Source organism: Phaenicophaeus curvirostris, chromosome Z (genome assembly GCF_032191515.1).
Source record: "Phaenicophaeus curvirostris isolate KB17595 chromosome Z, BPBGC_Pcur_1.0, whole genome shotgun sequence".
Taxonomy (NCBI): domain Eukaryota; kingdom Metazoa; phylum Chordata; class Aves; order Cuculiformes; family Cuculidae; genus Phaenicophaeus; species Phaenicophaeus curvirostris.
The window spans coordinates 36,616,977-36,635,942 of record NC_091431.1 but is presented as its reverse complement, the minus strand read 5'-3'; positions in this window follow the sequence as shown (position 1 = coordinate 36,635,942).

Sequence of the window (18,966 nt, the reverse complement as noted above, 5' to 3'; positions counted from 1 at the left end):
GCAGCGCGGCCCCGCACCGCCCCGCACCCGGCGCCCATCGCCCCGCCGGCCCCCGCGCTTCAAAATAGCCCTGGCGGGGCGGAGGGCGGGGAGACCGCCGGGTTGCATTTCGCCTTGTTGGCGCCCTGCCCGGCGAGAGGAGCGGGGCGGGCGGTGTGTGTGTGTGTGTGTGTGTGTGTGTGTGTGTGTGTGTGTGTACCGTGCCTTGGCCGAGCAAAGGTAAGAGGAACAGGGCTGGCAGGCGAATGTGTGCGTCTGTGTCTGTGTCTTCGTGCCTGTCACTGTGTGTGTGTCTGTGTCTGTGCACACCATGCCTTGGCCAAACAAAGATAAGGGCAGAGCAATCGCTGCCCTGCGAGAACAAGGCTGGCAGGCAAGTCTGTGTCCGTGTGTGTATCAGTGTGTGTGTCTGGGTATGTCTCTGTGTCTGTGCCTCTCTATGTGTCTGTGTGTGTGTGCACTGTGCCTTGGCCAGGCAAAGGTAAGGGCAGAGAAATCTCTGCCCTGCAAAAGGAACAGGGCTGGCAGGCCAATGTGTGTGTCTGTGTCTGTGTGTGTCTCTGTCTTTGTGTGTGTCCACATGTGCGTCTGTGTGTGCACCGTGCCTTGGCCGAGCAAAGATAAGGTGGAGTTTCAATTGTTTCCTCCTTCTTGCCCCTTGTTTTCCCTGAGAAGATCTTGCTGTGACCATGGTCAGTCCATCTCTTCCAACTCAACATGCTCCAAGGAAGGCAGCTTGGAAATTTACTTAAGGCCTAAGTGCCACTCAGCCAAAGCACTTTTACACATGTTAGGCTTTTCCAGACACGACTTCAAAAAATAGAGTACCATAGGAAATTAAGTTGTGGTAAAGGTTTCATTGGCTTAGATGTCGGGACTCCTTTGCAGAGAAAGGTTCAGATCCAGCACTCAGGGAAGAGTTTGGGAGCTGTGTCACAATTATGCGTAAGGTCTTATACAAAGAAAGGAAAAGATTCATCAGTAGAGAGGCTGCTGTTGGAGTTGCATCCTTCGTGCATCTCTGTTGATTTTCTACCTGAAGATTCAGGATTTATAGCACTCCTTACGGACAAAAATTCACCTGCTAGCCTGGACAACCATCCTGCCAATCAAGCCCTCACAAATCAACCTTTAGGCCAGGGTTTATGTGCCCAGATTTGGAGCAATAGTTTTTAATACCTGTGATTGCATAAGAGGGTTGCCCAGGTGCTACTGCCCTTGCCTGTGACTACATGCCCTTCCTAGTCTTTCACTCAGCCATTATTTAGCAAACATGTACTTTTAACCATATATGTGAAACTGAAGCCTATCATACACATGCAAACTTACATGATACTTCCTATGATGCTTTTTCTTCTGTTAAATAAAAGTAGAATTGCGGCTACTATGAATACGCTGAAAGCTCACTAATACTGAGAAACTGGAAAATGTGATGTCCATGTATTTCAGGGATTTAAAGTAGATGCCCCAGTGCTCAAAACAGTGAAAGATGAAAAGTGCTCCATCAAAATGTTGGATATCAGCCCTATAGAATTAGCAGCTTACTTATAGCAAGTCAAAAAAGAGGTTGTCTATACTTCATCTAGTGACTGGGATCTTGTAAGTCTTGACATTCATTTCCAACTTCTTCCAACATGCTCTGCCATTTAACTTTCGAAAACACAAGCTGAAAAAAAGAACTTAATCAGAACGAAAAGTTATTTTCAGTCTAAAGCAAGGAGTTGTTACTTCATATCTCAAAAAATGCAAGCCTACAATGTACTAACTTATGAGCTCTGAGTTCTCTGTGTTTTGGATCTGCAGGTTGCTTTCTCTGTAGCGTTTTACTGTAAGACTAGATATCAGAAAGAAGTTTTTCACAAAAAGGGTCATCGGGCACAGGAACAAGCTGCCCAGGGAGGTGGTTGAGTCACCATCCCTGGAGGTTAAAGGACAGGTAGACAAGATGTTCAGGGACTTGGTTTAGTGGCAGATAGGAATGTTTGGACCTGATTATCCAAGAGGTCTTTTCTAACCTGGTAATTCTATGATTCTATGATGCAATGAATTGAGGTAAATAGTACGAAAGGTTTGAGGGATGGTTTTCCTGTTCCTGAAAGGGGGCTTTTACTGGCTGTGGGATTTGCAGAAATTTAGAATTACAAGCATCCTCCATTTCTGTATGATAGTGTCTGGCCTTGACTTAACATCAGAATGGGAATTTTATCAAGATCCTTACAGAAACCACTCAAAAGATTCCAGATAGCATGGGGTAGTAGCCTGTTCTGCAACTGGGCTTCCAGTTATACCACGTAAAGGTAGAGTGAAAATTCTTTGTGGTCCCTCCATTACATCTTCTACAATTAGACCATAACTCCTTCCAAGTCAGGCAGAGGTTTGGTAGTAGAAGACGATATTTTCTGACCTATCTGGTATGTGGATACCATGGTATTGCTTTCCTCATGGAGAGACACCAGGCTACTAGTTTGTTTTAATGCAGGTGCACCAGAATACACCATAGAGATGTCTCATACAGTCTTGGTTTTCCTGTCAATTGGATGAATTTGAACTATGAATATGGAAATCTCCTCCTAGATAGTATTGTTGGGTATATTGGCATCCAGTTGATTATTGGTCTTTGGTCTGAGTAATAGGTGAAACATCAGGGTAAGGTATGTGACTTTCCCTGTTAATAAATGAAGAAGTCCCAGAAAACTCAAAACAAATACAGGAGAAGGAGGAGGAGATGATGAGTATGTTGTGAGGGTATCTGCTAATCCAGAATATTGGCATTCCCTTTGCCATTTTGATTTTTTGTATGTGTGTCTGCTTTTTCATATTGATTCCTGTAACAACTGAAAAGAAATCACAGTCTTGGTGTTTATTCAAGTCTCAGGTCTTGTTAATTCTTTCCCTTTCCATTTATTCAAAGCTTTCATACTCCGTTTCCCTGGTTCCACATAAGGTAACCCAGTGGTGTTACCTAGTGAAGGGTAGACATTTACCATTTCATCTCCTGACTTCCAGGTAGATTGGGGTTGGGTAGGTTATTGACAATTCAAATGCTTAATGAAGGGCGCTTCCTCTGTGTATTTGGTAATTGTTCAAATGCCATGATATTGCCCACAAGAATTTTCCCCACTTGAGAGATTTGATTGTGAATTTTTCATTTCATTAACAGACCATTCTGTATTTCTACAAACCTTTACTCTGTAATTGATAGGGTAGATGGAGAGTCCATCATACCCGTCTTGATAAACACTACTCAGACTTGTTTTTAAAATGAGGTCTATTATGAGATCATATTTCTTAAGGCAACAGGAGTATAGGAAACTGCTAATTTAATCTTATTACTGAAGGTGGTGCTGTGGCACATTTTCCAAGCCACTTATTACCTGCCAGAATGTGCTGCCATCCCTTGGAAGTTCTCTGGAAAGGGCGAGTGTAATGTGTTTGTCAGATTTGTGGAATGCTTTCCATTTTCTCAGATTAGGATATTGTTGGTCATGTGCTGCGCATCAAGCCACAGTTTAGCAAAACTTACTATTTGTTTAGTTAAAGTATGTGTTACAGACCATGCCCATTTGCCTGCATGATAGATCAGATTTGAATTCCTCTTAAGTCTTAACCATTTGTGTAGCCATCTTCCTAACCACTCCTTACAGGCCTTTTGGACTTTATTTATTTTATTTAAATGACTGGTGTTGCAGGCAAAAAAACAGTTCTGAGTCAAGAAATTTTACTTGATTTGATTTATGGCCAATTAAGAAACTTTTAGTTACACATTCTAGTATTGAGAAATAAACAATTAAACATCACAGCACAGCTACACTCTGAACACTCCAGCAGAAAGGGACAGGAAGGATGTACAGGTCCTAGAGAATGGCCATCTTTTCATATGTTTAAAGCTTCCTGATGTTCTGGAAGCCAGTGTCAAAAAGGTATTTTACTTTAAAAGAACATGTAAGGATCTGACTAGTATACTAAATCCTGGAATATGACAGCACCAGAGTGTCAGCCATGCCACACAATTTGGTGTTGTTGACAAAATTCCTGAGGGTGTGCTTAACCCCACTGTCCATGTCTGCGACAAAGATGTTAAGCAACACCAGTCCCAACACTGACCCCTGAGGAATGCCACTCATTACTGGTCAGTCTGCACTTGGTGCTGGTAACACTGCAGAAAACATTGCTTACAAAAGTTTAGAGATGGCCTCTGGATCTGCCCTGGGCACTCTTGGTATTTCCAGTCACAAGGACCCACTCAGCATGTCCATTCACTTTCCTGTGAACACTGGATCAGATCAGGGAAGATGCTGAACCCCTGTCTTGCCACTGAATTTATCACAGATGTGAGGCTGCTGGAGAGGATAGTTACCCATAGTCAAGGTCTACAAGTGTTGTCCCATTCAGCTTTACAAGGCCTAGGGGACATCAGCTGCCAAGGGGCCGCTGAGCTGCGTGACACCATGGAGGATTTCTAGATGTGGATTTTTGTCTTTGCCCAAATGTCTTAAAAACGAGCCTTGGAGATATATCACAATCAGGCAAAGATCACTTTATCAGATATCTTCAGCAGATAGGTATTTACTCTAATTTGACAGTGTCACTTAGTTTTGTCCCTGGTTCATCCCCACATTTCCACCAGTTACGTGATTACCCGTGCAGACCAAATACCTCTCCTCTGACTCAGGGGCCCAAGGATGGCTCACAAGTTTGCACAGGAAGGCTTTAGAGCAGGGGAAGTTCCTTTGCTACAAAAAGCTATGCACTATCTAACAGGAAGACAAGGATCTAGCATTCACACTTCGTGATCACATGGCTTCAGCTCTCTGGCTGAGATTTCTCCCCCCATTTTTAAAATCCAGATCTGTAATATCGTAGGAAAACAAAATCACAGAATTATAGAAGGCAGAGGCTGGAAGTGACCTCTGGAGATCACCCAGTTCAACTGCCCTGCTAAAACAGGTTCACTGTTCACCTAGAACAGGTTGCACAGGATCACATCCACGTGGGTTTTGAATATCTCCAGAGAAGGAGATTCCACAACCTTCCTGTGCAGCCTGTTCCAGTACTCTGCCACCCTCACAGTAAAGAAGTGATTCCTTATGTTCAGGTAGAACTTCCTGTGCTCCAGTTTGTACCCATTTCCCCTTGTACTTTCATGGGTCACCACTGAAAAGAGTCTGACCCCATCCTCTGGACACCCACCCTTTGAATATTTATACATATTGACAAGCTCTCCTTTCAGTCTTCTCCAGGATGAAAAGATCCAGGTCTCTCAGCCTTTCCTCATAAGAGAGATACTCCGTTCCCCTAATCATCTTCATGACCCTCCACTGGACCTTCTCCATTGGAGGGTCCTGGTACTGGACACAGGGTCTCCAGTACTGGACACAGTGCTCCAGATGTGGCCTCACTAAGCCAGAGTAGAGGGGGAGGATAACTTGCCTCAATTTGCTACACTCTTCTTGATGCACCTCAGGATACCATCGGCCTACCTGGACGCCAAGTGTAGGTTGCAAGGGGCATTCCAGAATTCTCCAGGGTGTCTGGAGAAGACAACTCTGACATAGAACAGTGACATCTCCTGTAAGCTGGGGGAAGGCCATGCTCTCCCAGTAGCCCCGCATGGGCCCAGCTGTCCCCAGCTGCCTTGCTGGCCCCAGCGTCATCAGGCATATCAAGACACGCTTCCAGGGACAGAGCATCCACAACTTCCTTTGGTAACCTGTACCAGTGCCTCACCACCCTCATTGTGAAGAATTTCTTCTTAATGTCTAATCTAAATCTTCCCCCTAGAGGTATTCAAGACTAGGTAGGATCGGGCCTTGAGCAACCTGATCTAGTGCAAGGTGTCCCTTCCCATGGCAAGGGGGAGTGGAACTAGATGATGTTTTAGGTCACTTCTGACCCAAACCATTCAGTGATTCTCTGATTCTATGATAATAATAATTATTATTTTTATGAGTCTGTGCACATACACACTTTTCTACTCAGTGCATATCTTCTCAATAAAATGCCCATCATTTTCTCCAGTAGGAAAAGGTTCTACTGTTCTCCCTCCTCCTTTTACTCAAAACATTTCCTTTCCTGTCTTTTATTAAATACGTCAACATTTTAAACTACTTTGCAGTAACAGGCAGAATAACAAAGTGTAGTGATTTGCTGCATGGGGCTAATGGATACTATTACCAATCCATTAGCTTTTAAAAATAATATTTATTTGACACAGATGGATATTCTAACTGAAGTGCCAAGCTCGGTCTGTACCCCACGCGGGATTTATTCCATTTATTTTCAGCAAAATGAATAACGTTCCTGTGTGTGAGGTAGAATGCACATATCTCCTTGACATTTAGGAGATGAGAAACGTGTCAAATGAAGTCTGTACAAAGCAAAACCAAGGTCCTAATTTTCCTACAAGCTAAAGGTTTTGGTCAGAGCTGCCCCGGTGGAGGGAAATGGTTAGGTGATAGCATTGAGAAGAACTGTTTTACTCAACTTCTTCCCAAACTTTTGTTTTACTTCCCTTCCTACTCAGAGTTTGACCTCTTAGACACCGGGTAATAGTATCCTGTGGTTGGCTAGTACAAAACCTCCATGTGAATACCTCCCTACACTGAATCATAGAATCAGCAGGTTGGAAAAGACCTCTTGGATAATCAAGTCCAACCATTCCTGTCTGCCACTAAACCATGTCCCTGAGCACCTCATCTACCCGTCTTCAAGTACCTCCAGGGATGGTGACTCAACCATCTCCCTGGGCAGCCTGTTCCAGTGTCCAATGACCCTTTCTGTGAACATTTTTTTCCTAATGTCCAGCCTGAACCTCCTCTGTCACAGCTTGAGGCCATTCCCCCTTGTCCTGTCCCCTGTCACTTGGGAGGAGAGACCAGCACCCTCCTCTCTACAACCTCCTTTCAGGTAGTTATAGAGAGCAATAAGGTCTCCCCTCAGCCTCCTCTTCTCAAGGCTAAACAACCGCAGCTCTCTCAGCCTCCAGCTGGAATTAACTCCACTTACCACAACTCTTTGGGCCCGGCCATCCAACTAGTTTTCCACCCAGGAGAGTGTGTGCCTGTCCAGGCCAGTGGCAGCCAGTTTCCTAAGCAGAATGCTGTGAGAAACTATGTCAAAGGCTTTACTGAAGTCCAAGAAGACCACATCCACAGCCTTTCCCTCATCCAGCAGTCGAGTCACTTTGTCATAGAAGGCAATCAGGTCAGTTTGACAGGACCCGCCTTTCATGAACCCACATGGACTGAGCATTCTCTTGCATGTGCTTCATGACAGCACTCAAGATCACCTGCCCCATGACTTTCCCCAGCACTGAGGTCAGACTGACAGGCCTGCAGTTTCCTGGGTCCTCCCTCCGACCCTCCTTGTAGATGGGAACAATGTCAGCCAACCTCCAGTCCAGTGGAACTTTCCCAGTCAACCAGGACTGCTGGAAGATTATGGAAAGGGGTTTGGCAAGCACATCTGCCAGCTCCCACAATACTCTTGGGTGGATCCCATCTGGCTCCATAGACTTGTGAGTGTCTAATTGGCCAAGCAAGTCTCTAACCACCTCCTCTTGGATCATGGGAGCTTTGTTCTGCTCTTCTAGCTCCTGGGGATGTACACACAGCGAACAACTTTCCTTAGTATAAAAGACTGAGGCAACGAAGGCATTAAGCACCTCAGCCTTGTCCTCATCCTTTGTCACAGTTGTTCCCTTTGCATCCAATAAGGACTGAGTATTCTCCCAGGTCCTCCTCTTACTATTGATGTATTTGTAGAAAGATTTTTTAGTATCTTTCACGGAATTGGCCAACCTGAGCTCTAGTTGGGCACTAGCCCTCCTGATTTTTCCTCTGCATGACCTCACTTTTTCCCTGTAGTCCACCCAAGATTGCCCCTTCTTCCAAAGCTCATAGACATTCCTCTTGTTTTTGATGTCCCCCCTAGATCTCCCTGCTCAACCAAGCTATTTTTTTCCCCTACTGGCTCATTTTCCGGCACATGGGCACAGCCGCTCCTGCGCTGCCAGGATTTCCTTCTTGAAAAGCACCCAGCCCTCTTGAGCTCCCTTGCCCTTAAGGACTGTCTCCCATGGGACTTTATCAACCGGCCTTCTGAACAGTCCAAAGTCTGCCCTCTGGAAGTTCAAGGTGGCTGTTCTACTAATCCCCCTCCTCATTTCACCTAGAACTAAGAATTCTACCATCTCATGACTGCTTTGTTGTTTTTGTTACACTGAGTCCCCTAAATTCAAATGTCTCAGCTCTTCTTGTTTGTAATCTCTTGACACCACAGAGTTGGATTTGGCTTTGGAGCACTACATAGAAATTTACAATATTAAGCTGAATAATTGTCCTCATTTACAAAGAGTGCATGATTCACTAAGGCACAGTTAGGGACTGCTCCTCATTTCAAATGAGCAGTTCAGAACAATGTCTTAGTAAATCCTTGGACAACATTTATCTTTTCCTTTATTACAAACAGCTCTTTATTACAATGTGACCTCAAATATACTTTTGAATTTTTCAAACTTTATGAATTTCAAAAGAAATAAGTACATTAATTTTAAAAACAGCTTAGAAAAAGACAGTAGAAAATGGCCCTCCATGACATGAAATTAAAAAAAACCCTTGTGAGACAGTCAAACCAAGTTTTTTTTCTTTCATTCCAGGTGCAAAAAAGCCCCACACTGTTACAATCCTGTGAAAAGTGTAGATCAACAACTAGCAATATAATTTAAAAATCAAAAGCCCCCAAAACATATCTTCAAGGTGAAAAAACGAACCAAACCGAACAAAGTTACTGTGATGTCTGTTGCTTTGAATATAGCCAAGTAATTTTCAGAGCTAACTTTGAGAGACTCTGTTTTGTTCTGAATCACATTTGTAAACTCAGTTTCTTTTAGCTGAATTATACTGCATTTAATTCTGAGTGGAGCAACATTATTCCTTTTGGAAACCATCCTATTCTCACTCCACAGCATCACATGGTAGCTAACTAGTGTTACACTACTACACCAGGCTCAGATGCGTTATACTGAAGCATATAAAAACTCTTTGAAGAGTGGATATATTGGATACTGCAGATCACTAATTATGATGTACAAGGACATTATAATAAATGACAGAAATATTTTGGCACAGATTTGGGACAAGAAGATATTGTAATTTCAATTTGCAGGCTGTTTCCATTGATTGATTTTTATTTTATTTGGGATTAATACAACAGGATAGATTTTTTGTCATAATTACAGAAACACTAAGATGAAACACAAACCTGTAGGTGTTCTGAAATGTTTCTGCAATGTTGACATAGGAGCTGAGAAGTGGTGCAGTGTCTCTTCTTTCTTAAGAGCAATCTAAATCCTTCATCACTAAGAAAAATCACATAGTAAGTTAACTGGGTCATAGAAGACTGCTGATTTCACCTGTTTAACTGCTGTTAACATGAAGTACTAACATATCAATTTTTTTTTCATACGGAAAATATCTAGTTGCAGGGAACTGGACAGACACATTTTAGCATTATATAGGATGAAGAATTCACTTCACAGAAAAATCGCATTCAGCACTTCGCCTCAAAAATACCTTCACAGACACAAAGCACGTATGATGACACACAAAAAGCACATACAATGCTTTGTTAGCACTTAGTTAAGATTTCTCCCACACAGCTGAAAACTTTATATTGTTATTCAACATAAATTCAATTTAATTCACTGTGGTTTGAAAGGGGTTTGCTAGGACTGACACCTATTGCCTTTGACAATGAAATTATTTGGCCAAGATTTCCCACAAATGCCTCTAAATTTCCATACGCAGACATGGCATAAATAGCTAAAGCAGGTGGCAAACCAGTTGCACCACTTAGGGAAATAAAAAAAAAAGGCGAAGGAACAACACAGTCCTTGCAGGTCATAATCAGCTTTTCACAAATTTCGAAATACTTAAGAAACACACTTTGTGGGCATATAAGGTTTCAAGATGAGGTTTGGGCTTTTTTTTTTTTTTTTTTAATACTAACCTTCTGCTGCTGGACTCCTCACAATGACAAACAACCCTTTGCTTTGGCCAGAATGCTCAGTATATTTTTGAAGGGAAGTTAGATGACAATTTTTCTGTTCTGAAATTGATTTATTTGATTTTCTAAGGAAGCGAGCCTTTGTGTGCACATCTTGTTTATGGAGATACAGTTCATTAGATGAAATGTGCAACTCAGACTGTTTTGTCAGTGAGTACAAAGTCCAGGAGACATGTGGACAAGAGGTACTTATTTGTAGGCATTTTATCCTGTGACCTGCACACTGAACTTTGAACGCAATTGACTTTTCTTTAAATATTCTTGTTTTTTTCTTCTCGTATCCAGCTAACATGCCACTGTACACTGAAGAAGTCTGCTGCTCACCCTACTGCAGTAATTCTGATCTGGCAGACAGCCCAGATTCCTCTAACTGCAGCAAAACACCCAAGGCAGGATCATGCTGAAGAGCAGTACTGGCATTTAAAGGTTTAATGACAGACTGGGCTGACATCTAAAAACAAAAAGAAGAAAACAGCAAAAGTGTGCTGCTGAGCTACAGGGATGCAGTGTGTTGCTACTGCTCCATCACCAGAACAGACAGGGCTTTACCTGAATAATATCAACTGATATGGCAGATGCAACCTTTTCTCACTTAGAAATATTGCTTTACATGCCCATGCTTTTAAGAAAACTGTTTACTGGGACGTACCTGTTGCAATGGTTAGCAACCTGTGTCATCATGTTAAAATCACCTAACTGACTTGGAAATAGCTACAGCATCTTACACACAGAAGATCTGTGGAGTGAAGAAACATTCTTATTTAAACCAAACTGATACAATTGGGAAAAGCAGGCTAAGGCCACATGCCTAGTCTTCAAAGTATTCTAGATGCCAGAGAGTTAAAAATGTAAGTATTTCTGAGAGTTTTGCATTTCTAGCCTAAGGTTAAGAAGTAGGTTGTATTTGTGTCCCTGCTAACTTTCCTGCTTCTGACTATTCCTAATCTAATCAAGAAACATAACTGCCCTAACAACCCTTTTTTTTGCCTTTATCCTCATACCATCACACCTAAAACAGCATGACTGTGGTATTAGAAGGGTAAGGCAGTTACTCCAACACATTAAAAATGGTAAGTTCACCTAGATGTTCTACTAGGTCACTTAAAATGAAGATGCCGCCTACCTGCCTTCTTTTTAATGCTGTTATCAGATGGCTGTGTGTTATGATCCACTTTACCACCTGAGAGCAAAATCTAAACCATTTACTTTCTTACCATTTGCTGATTTCGTTTCTCTTTTATTGGAATCACCACACGTAACAGGAGAATACAGTGAGCCAAAGCCATAGCTGTTAATGCAGGTGGGTGTAAGAAGTTCAAGAATCAATCCAAAGCCTTTCCTTCCCACATGAGCCACAAACTATCTGTCAGGAAGATCAAGTGAGACTGGAGACAAAGATGATGATATGGCATATATATGGCAAGACGGCAACAGTTCCTAATAAACTTAAAAATGTACTCTTGTGGGGCAATGAGGAGCATGAACTTGAACAGGATGTAAATTAATCATTTAGAGAACTCTTTACTAATTTATCGATTTTCTGCTCTGCTCTCTTTCTTACCAAATTACTGCAGTATATTTAGTTATTTCCTAGCATGCTGAGCTCAAGATTTTAGCCAATACATATCATGAGAGGGGCATAGTTTCTAAAAACATACTGTTTTTCTAAAGCTTTATGTAGATGCTTGGTAGGATTTTAAACAGTACTCCAGATGCACACTGCTTAAAGAATTACATTTCTGTCCATTGTGCAGAAAGTAAATCCTTTCCCAATACATATTGGTGTGCATTGTAACTAATACAAATATCTATTCAAACTGTGCATGCATATAGGTATCAAGAACTTCACTAATCACAGCCAAAATATGCAGACATAAACAAGATGGGTGCACTAATTACATCATGAATGTCACTGGGATGGAGAGCCAGTAGTTTACTACTATGAAACTATAGTTGCAAAGTAGTTCAGAAAAGTACTTTTTCAAGAACATACAGGTAGATACATAAGCTATCAATTCTGCAATCAAACAGATGACTGAAGCTTCTCACTGGACAAAAATATTTGTAATGAACTAGATGTGTTTATAGATGTTAAGATCCAAAAATTAACAGTAGACAACATACACACATATAACTTCTGCTCCTTTTCTACTTTCATTGGTTATTTATTACTGCTCAGAAATATTTAGGGAGTAGACTAATATATGTCTGAAAACTGATTTTAACAATTTTCCCAAGAGATCATTAATTGTGAACACAATGGAAGGTATATCTCTAGTACAGTGTAATATTTTAAAGTAAGCTGCAGTGACAACCTTTTTCCATTGTCCCTTTTCAGAACAGGTTTAAGAAGGAGGCATACCTCTTTGAGCAACATTTTTTTCTTTGCATGACTTTGCAGATTTATATTACACATTCAATTGAGTATTAAAAAGGGAAATTTTATTGTTCCTTGTATATTATCTATTCAGCACCTAGACAAGGACTCATCTTTTTCATCAGGTTCTACACTTCTCTAACAACCATTATGTTAAAATTGTTCTTCCTCAATTTTTTTCCTCGAATTCCTACATCCTTGCTCACTGCATGTGTCGTGACCAAAATTCCCATCCAATTATTTTGCTGTATCCTTTCTTCCCACTTAATACTGTCCTCAGCTCCAAATTTTCCGGTTCCCTCACCTAGGTTCTCATAATTAGGAAACCAAATTGCCAAATAAAAATCTTACTGTATTCATTGCTTGCACTTAATTGTGCCTTCCTCTTTCAATTATGAATCTTAGCACTGAAGGAGGGAACCAACTGTGAACTTAAGAACATATAAAAGAAGCTAAAATTAGCCCCCAACCACTGTATATCAAGACAGAGATCATTAACTTGTTATACTCTTCATTAGATAATTACTGCAATTATTACTGATAATTAATAATAATTAGAGCTCCAGCACATTTAAAAGCTAAAAGAGACCACAAATCTACTCAAATGTTCCTCTGGAATAGTAAACAACATATATTTTTCAAGCATCACACTAGCAAGCAAGACCTTCTGCTTGTTAGTCACACCTTACTTCTCCCTGCAGAAAAAGCACGTGGGAAAAAAGGTTATACCTCTATATCAAGCATATTCATTACAAGAGACATCTGAAGGCATTTTGATAATTTTTATTTTTGCTTTAAGTGCAGAAGAAAACAAGTCGAAAATCTAGGTGTTTAGAAATTATAGTGCTGAGTGTTAAAGAAAAGCCCTGAACAACATAGGTGTTTAAGAACTTCTCTCTTAAATCCACATCTCCATTCTGGGCATCCTGTTGTTAAATTCACTATTTAGGACAGATACAAACCTACAGCAAAGAACTTGCTGCATGACACAGAAAAAAACCCCAAACCAATCCCCACCTCATTCACCACCTCAATATGTTACATTATTTCTTGATGTAAATTCAGTCATGTTAGGCAGAGGTTATGTAAAGGTCTGCATATAAAGTTGCCAAGAGTGAAAATACGAGAACTTTTCCCCCAAAAGAGGACAGAGCCACCTTATATGTTTTAAGATAGAGGCTTGAACCTCCCTTCAGCAGTAGCAGATAAATCTTTGCACTGCCTAGATGAATAGTTACTGGTTGAAGCAGAACATCACATTAAAATACAGCTTCTTCCATCTGAATCCAAAGCAGCTTTAAAAATTTTTGGAAGAAAGTGTACAGACAAATTCATTTATGGGTTTCAGGCTGTGAATTCTAAGGCATTAGCTCCTACAAGTTCTGACTAAAGCACAAAAGCCACCAGAACAGGGCCAGTCTTCAGATTACTAGGAAGGCCGAATAACATGTCAGTACTCTCTCTGTCAAGTCTAGCTTTTTAGGCAGCCACCCCGACAAAGCTTTGTGTAAGACCAAGACAACTAACTTTGCAAGGCACAGCAAAAGAAATGAAATCTTACACCACAAGGATAACTTGTCATTTAGAGCTCCTTTATTAATTGTACAGTGCAGAAATATCAACTGAAATAAATATATTATGTATAATACAAAAATATAACCATCCAAAAAGTTTATACTGTGCTAGGAATTACGTATTGAGCTTAAACAGTTGATATATAACATCTTCTCTTAAATAATGTGGACAGGTACACTCAGCCAAATGAACGTAATAACATTTTCTCTAATTTGAAGACACAGGAAGAACAGTTTATTCATTCAGTGTATCTATATACCTCATCATACCTCAGCTAGGATTTGAGAGCAAAATAAAAGTTCTTCAAGTTTTTCAAGAGTTTTTCAAGGTTTCCCTTTGTCATTGTACACTAACAGTAGCACAGTGGTTCTACAACCAGTGACATGAATTTTCAATAGTTACCATTTATTATAGGAAAGTACTATACAGACAACCAGATTAAGGCACCATGTTTTCCACAACAAACATGAAATTACAGGCAAAAAACAATTTTAAAGAAGGCTATGCATGAATGCTTAGCTACAGGAACAGGATGCGCAACAATCTATTCTTTAAATATAATCTTGACAATATATTCAGTTGATTAGTGTGGGTTTTGTTTATTCTTTTAAAAGAGAAGTAAAATAAAATTGACATTAATATAATAAGAGTGCCTCAAATCTTTAAAAAAAATTCTCCCTTCATCCCCCTTTTTTAAAATGTAAAAAAAATCCAACTGTCAAAGTCTTTCATGGACTTTTAAGGAATACAGTTTCCAACATACTATACTTTAAAAGTCCACTATAATAGTTCATTTTCCTTTAATCACAGAATCACAGAATAACAAGGTTGGAAGAGACCCACCGGATCATCGAGTCCAACCGTTCCCATCAAACACTAAACCATATCCCTCAGCACCTCATCCACCCGTGCCTTAAACACCTCCAGGGAAGGTGACTCAACCACCTCCCTAGACAGCCTGTTCCAGTGCCCAATGACCCTTTCTGTGAAGAATTTTTTCCTAACTAAACCTCCCCTGGCGGAGCTTGAGGCCATTCCCTCTTGTCCTGTCCCCTGTCACTTGGAAGAAGAGGCCAGCACCCTCCTCTCTACAACCTCCTTTCAGGTAGTTGTAGAGAGCAACGAGGTCACCCCTCAGCCTCCTCTTCTCCAGGCTAAACAACCCCAGCTCTCTCAGCCGCTCCTCATAAGACCTGTTCTCCAGCCCCCTCACCAGCTTGGTTGCTCTTCTCTGGACTCGCTCCAGAGCCTCAACATCCTTCTTGTGGTGAGGGGCCCAGAACTGAACACAGTATTCGAGGAGCGGTCTCACCAGTGCCGAGTACAGAGGGAGGATAACCTCCCTGGACCTGCTGGTCACGCCGTTTCTGATACAAGCCAAGATGCCATTGGCCTTCTTGGCCACCTGGGCACACTGCTGGCTCCTGTTCGGTCGGCTGTCAACCAACACCCCCAGGTCCCTCTCCTCCAGGCAGCTTTCTAGACAGACTTCTCCTAGTCTGTAGCACTGCACAGGGTTGTTGTGCCCCAAGTGCAGGACCCGGCATTTGGCCTTGTTAAACCTCATGCCTTTGGACTCTGCCCAGCGGTCCAGCCTGTTCAGATCCCTTTGCAGAGCCTCCCTACCCTCCAGCAGATCAACACTTCCACCCAGCTTAGTGTCGTCCGCAAACTTGCTAAGGGTGCACTCGATGCCTTCATCCAGATCATTGATGAAGACATTGAACAGGGCTGGACCCAGCACTGAGCCCTGGGGAACCCCACTTGTCACTGGCCTCCAGCTGGATTTCACACCATTTACCACCACTCTCTGGGCCCAGCCATCCAACCAGTTTTCCACCCAGGAGAGTGTGTGCCTGTCCAGGCCAGAGGCTGTTTCTCAAGCAGAATGCTGTGAGAAACTGTGTCAAAGGCTTTGCTGAAGTCCAGGAAGACCACATCCACAGCCTTTCCCTCGTCCAGCAGCCGAGTCACTTTGTCATAGAAGGCGATCAGGTTAGTTTGGCAAGACCTGCCTTTTGTGAACCCATGTTGACTGGGCCTGATCACCCGGTTCTCTTGCATGTGCTTCATGATAGCACTCAAGATCACCTGTTCCATGAGTTTCCCTGGCACTGAGGTCAGACTGACAGGCCTGTAGTTCCCTGGATCCTCCCTGCGACCCTTCTTGTAGATGGGCACAACATCAGCCAGCCTCCAGTCCAGCGGGACTTCCCCAGTCTTCCAGGACTGCTGGAAGATGATGGAAAGGGGTTTGGCCAGCACATCCGCCAGCTCCTTCAATACCCTAGGGTGAATCCCGTCCGGCCCCATAGACTTGTGGCTGTCCAGTCGGGCTAGCAAGGCTCTGACCACCTCCTCTTGGATCACGGGAGCCTCATTATGCTCCTCTAGCTCCTGGGTTAGTACACAGACGGAACGACCCTCCTTACAAGTAAAGACTGAGGCAAAGAAGGCATTAAGTACCTCAGCCTTTTCCTCATCCCCTGTTACTGTTGTTCCTTCTGTGTCCAATAGGGACTGTATGGTCTCCCTAGTCCGCCTTTTATTATTTATATATTTGTAGAAAGATTTTTTGTTATCTTTCACTGACTTGGCCAATCCAATTTCTAGCTGAGCCTTAGCCCTTCTGATTTTTTCCCTACACAATCTCACTTCCCTCCTGTAGTCTACCCAAGAGGCCTGTCCCTTCTTCCAGAGCCCAGAAACGTTTCTCTTCTTCTTGATATCCCTCAAGATCTCTCTATTCAACCAAGCTGGCTTTCTCCCCTGCTGGCTTTTTTTCCGGACCACGGGGATGGCTTTCTCCTGAGCTGCTAGGACCACCCTTTTGAAGAGCTCCCAGCCCTCCTGGGCTCCCTTGCCCTTGAGTACTGTCTCCCATGAGACTTTGCCAACCAGCCTTCTGAAGAGTTCAAAGTCTGCCCTCTGGAAATTTAATGCTACCGTCCTACTAACCACCCTCTTCACTTCACCTAGAACAGAAAATTTTATCATCTCATGGTCGCTTAGTCCTAGGCGTCCACCTACCGCCACATCCCCTACAAGGCCTTCTCTGTTCACAAACAGCAGGTCCAGGAGGGCACCCTCCCTTGGTGGTTCATTCACCAGCTGTGCAAGGAAGTTGTCTTTCACACACTCCAGGAACCTCCTAGACTGCTTCCTTTCTGCTGTGTTGTACACCCAGCAGATATCAGGCAGATTGAAGTCTCCCACAAGAATGAGAGGCATTGATCTAGAGATTGACCGCAGCTGTTTATAGAAGAGCTCATCAGCTGCTTCTCCTTGGCTGGGTGGTCTGTAACACTCCCATCACAAAATCTACCTTCTGGTGGGCTCCTCTGATTTTAACCCACAGGCACTCAATCTCCTCATCGCCACAATCCATCTCAACAGTGTCCAAGTCCTCCCTTACAAAGAGGGCTACCCCACCTCCTCTCCTACCCTTCCTGTCCCGCCTGAAAAGCTTATACCCCACCATAGCCGTACTCCAGTTATATGAGTCATCCCACCACGTTTCCATGATGGCAACGACATCATAGGCCCCTTGCCCTACAACAGCTTCCAGCTCTTCCTTCTTATTTCCCATGCTGCATGCATTGGTGTAAATGCACTTCAGCTGAGCTGCTGAGCCTTCAGGCCTCCTAGAGGGAACAGGGTTCGTTCCCAACTGCCTGGTAACTGGAGTAGTTAACACCAGAGTGCCTGCATCTCCCTTAACACCCCGAGGTGTGTTCTCCCCCACTTTTTGTGTGGTGAGGTACTGGTGGTCCTCACCCGCGCACCCTCTCCCAATCACCAATTCCCCACTTCCAGGCTCATTCCTGTCTAGCCTGGACTCAACCCCCTCCCCCTTCACATCTAGTTTAAAGCTCGATTTATGAGCTTGGCTAGGTTTCTAGCAAGGGCTTTAGCCCCCCTAGGAGACCCATGTGTCCTGCCCTTAGCGAGAAAGCCTGGGGGTGCGTGAGCCACCCCATGATCAAAAAAGCCAAAGCCCCTCTCCTCGCACCAGGCTTGGAGTCAGGTATTAATCGAATTCTTCATCCTGGCTTCCCGCTCCTCTCTATTTAGCATTGGGATGGAGCAGAATACTACTTGTGCCCCAGAGCCCTCCATCATTCTCCCAACTGCCCTGAAGCCATTCTTGATGGCTTTGGCCTTTTTGTTTGTTAGGTCGTCATTACCAGTTTGGAATACTATCAGAGGATAGTAGTCTGTCTCGTGGACCAGGGAAGGAAGTTTTCTAGCTACCTCCTTCCCTGATGCACCCGGTAAGCAGCAGACTCCCTCTCTGTGGAGCGGGTCTGGTCTGCAAAGGGGTCCCTCTGTTCCTTTTAGGAGGGAGTCCCCTACAACAATCACCCTCCTCTTCTTCTTGATGGAGGATGTTTTTATCTTTTTCTGAGAATGGTGCAGCCTAGGGAAGGATTCTACGCTGTGGGAGCCACCATCCTCATCCTCAGGGCTGGATTCCACCTGCAGCACCTGGTACTTGTTCGCCAGGGGGATCTGGGGCTTTGCTGTCTGGGTGAGGGGAGCAGGTTTCCTTCCTCTGGCAGGAACTTGCTGCCACTCCCCATCTCTTGTTCCCCCAACCATGCAGTTTGCAGGTGGATGATGTTCGGACACACTAGCTCGAGCAGGCTGCTGAGCTAGTGAGAGGGCCCGGCTCCACTGGTCAATTTCCCTCTCACACTCCCTGATGGTCCTCAGCCTCTTCACCTCCTCTCTTAGCTCCTTCACCATGTGAAGGAGTTCCCCAACTCGAGCGCAGCTTTCACAAGTGGGGCCAGTACCAGAGGCACGGGCCAGTACCAGAGACACGAGCCAGTGTGGGAGGTGGGCACTGCCTGCAGCCCAGGGTCTGGGTAGCTGCATGCACCCACTGCGGCTCCGTCTGGGTGGCAGCATCCACCCTGCCTGCTGCAGCACACGGAGCAGCTTTA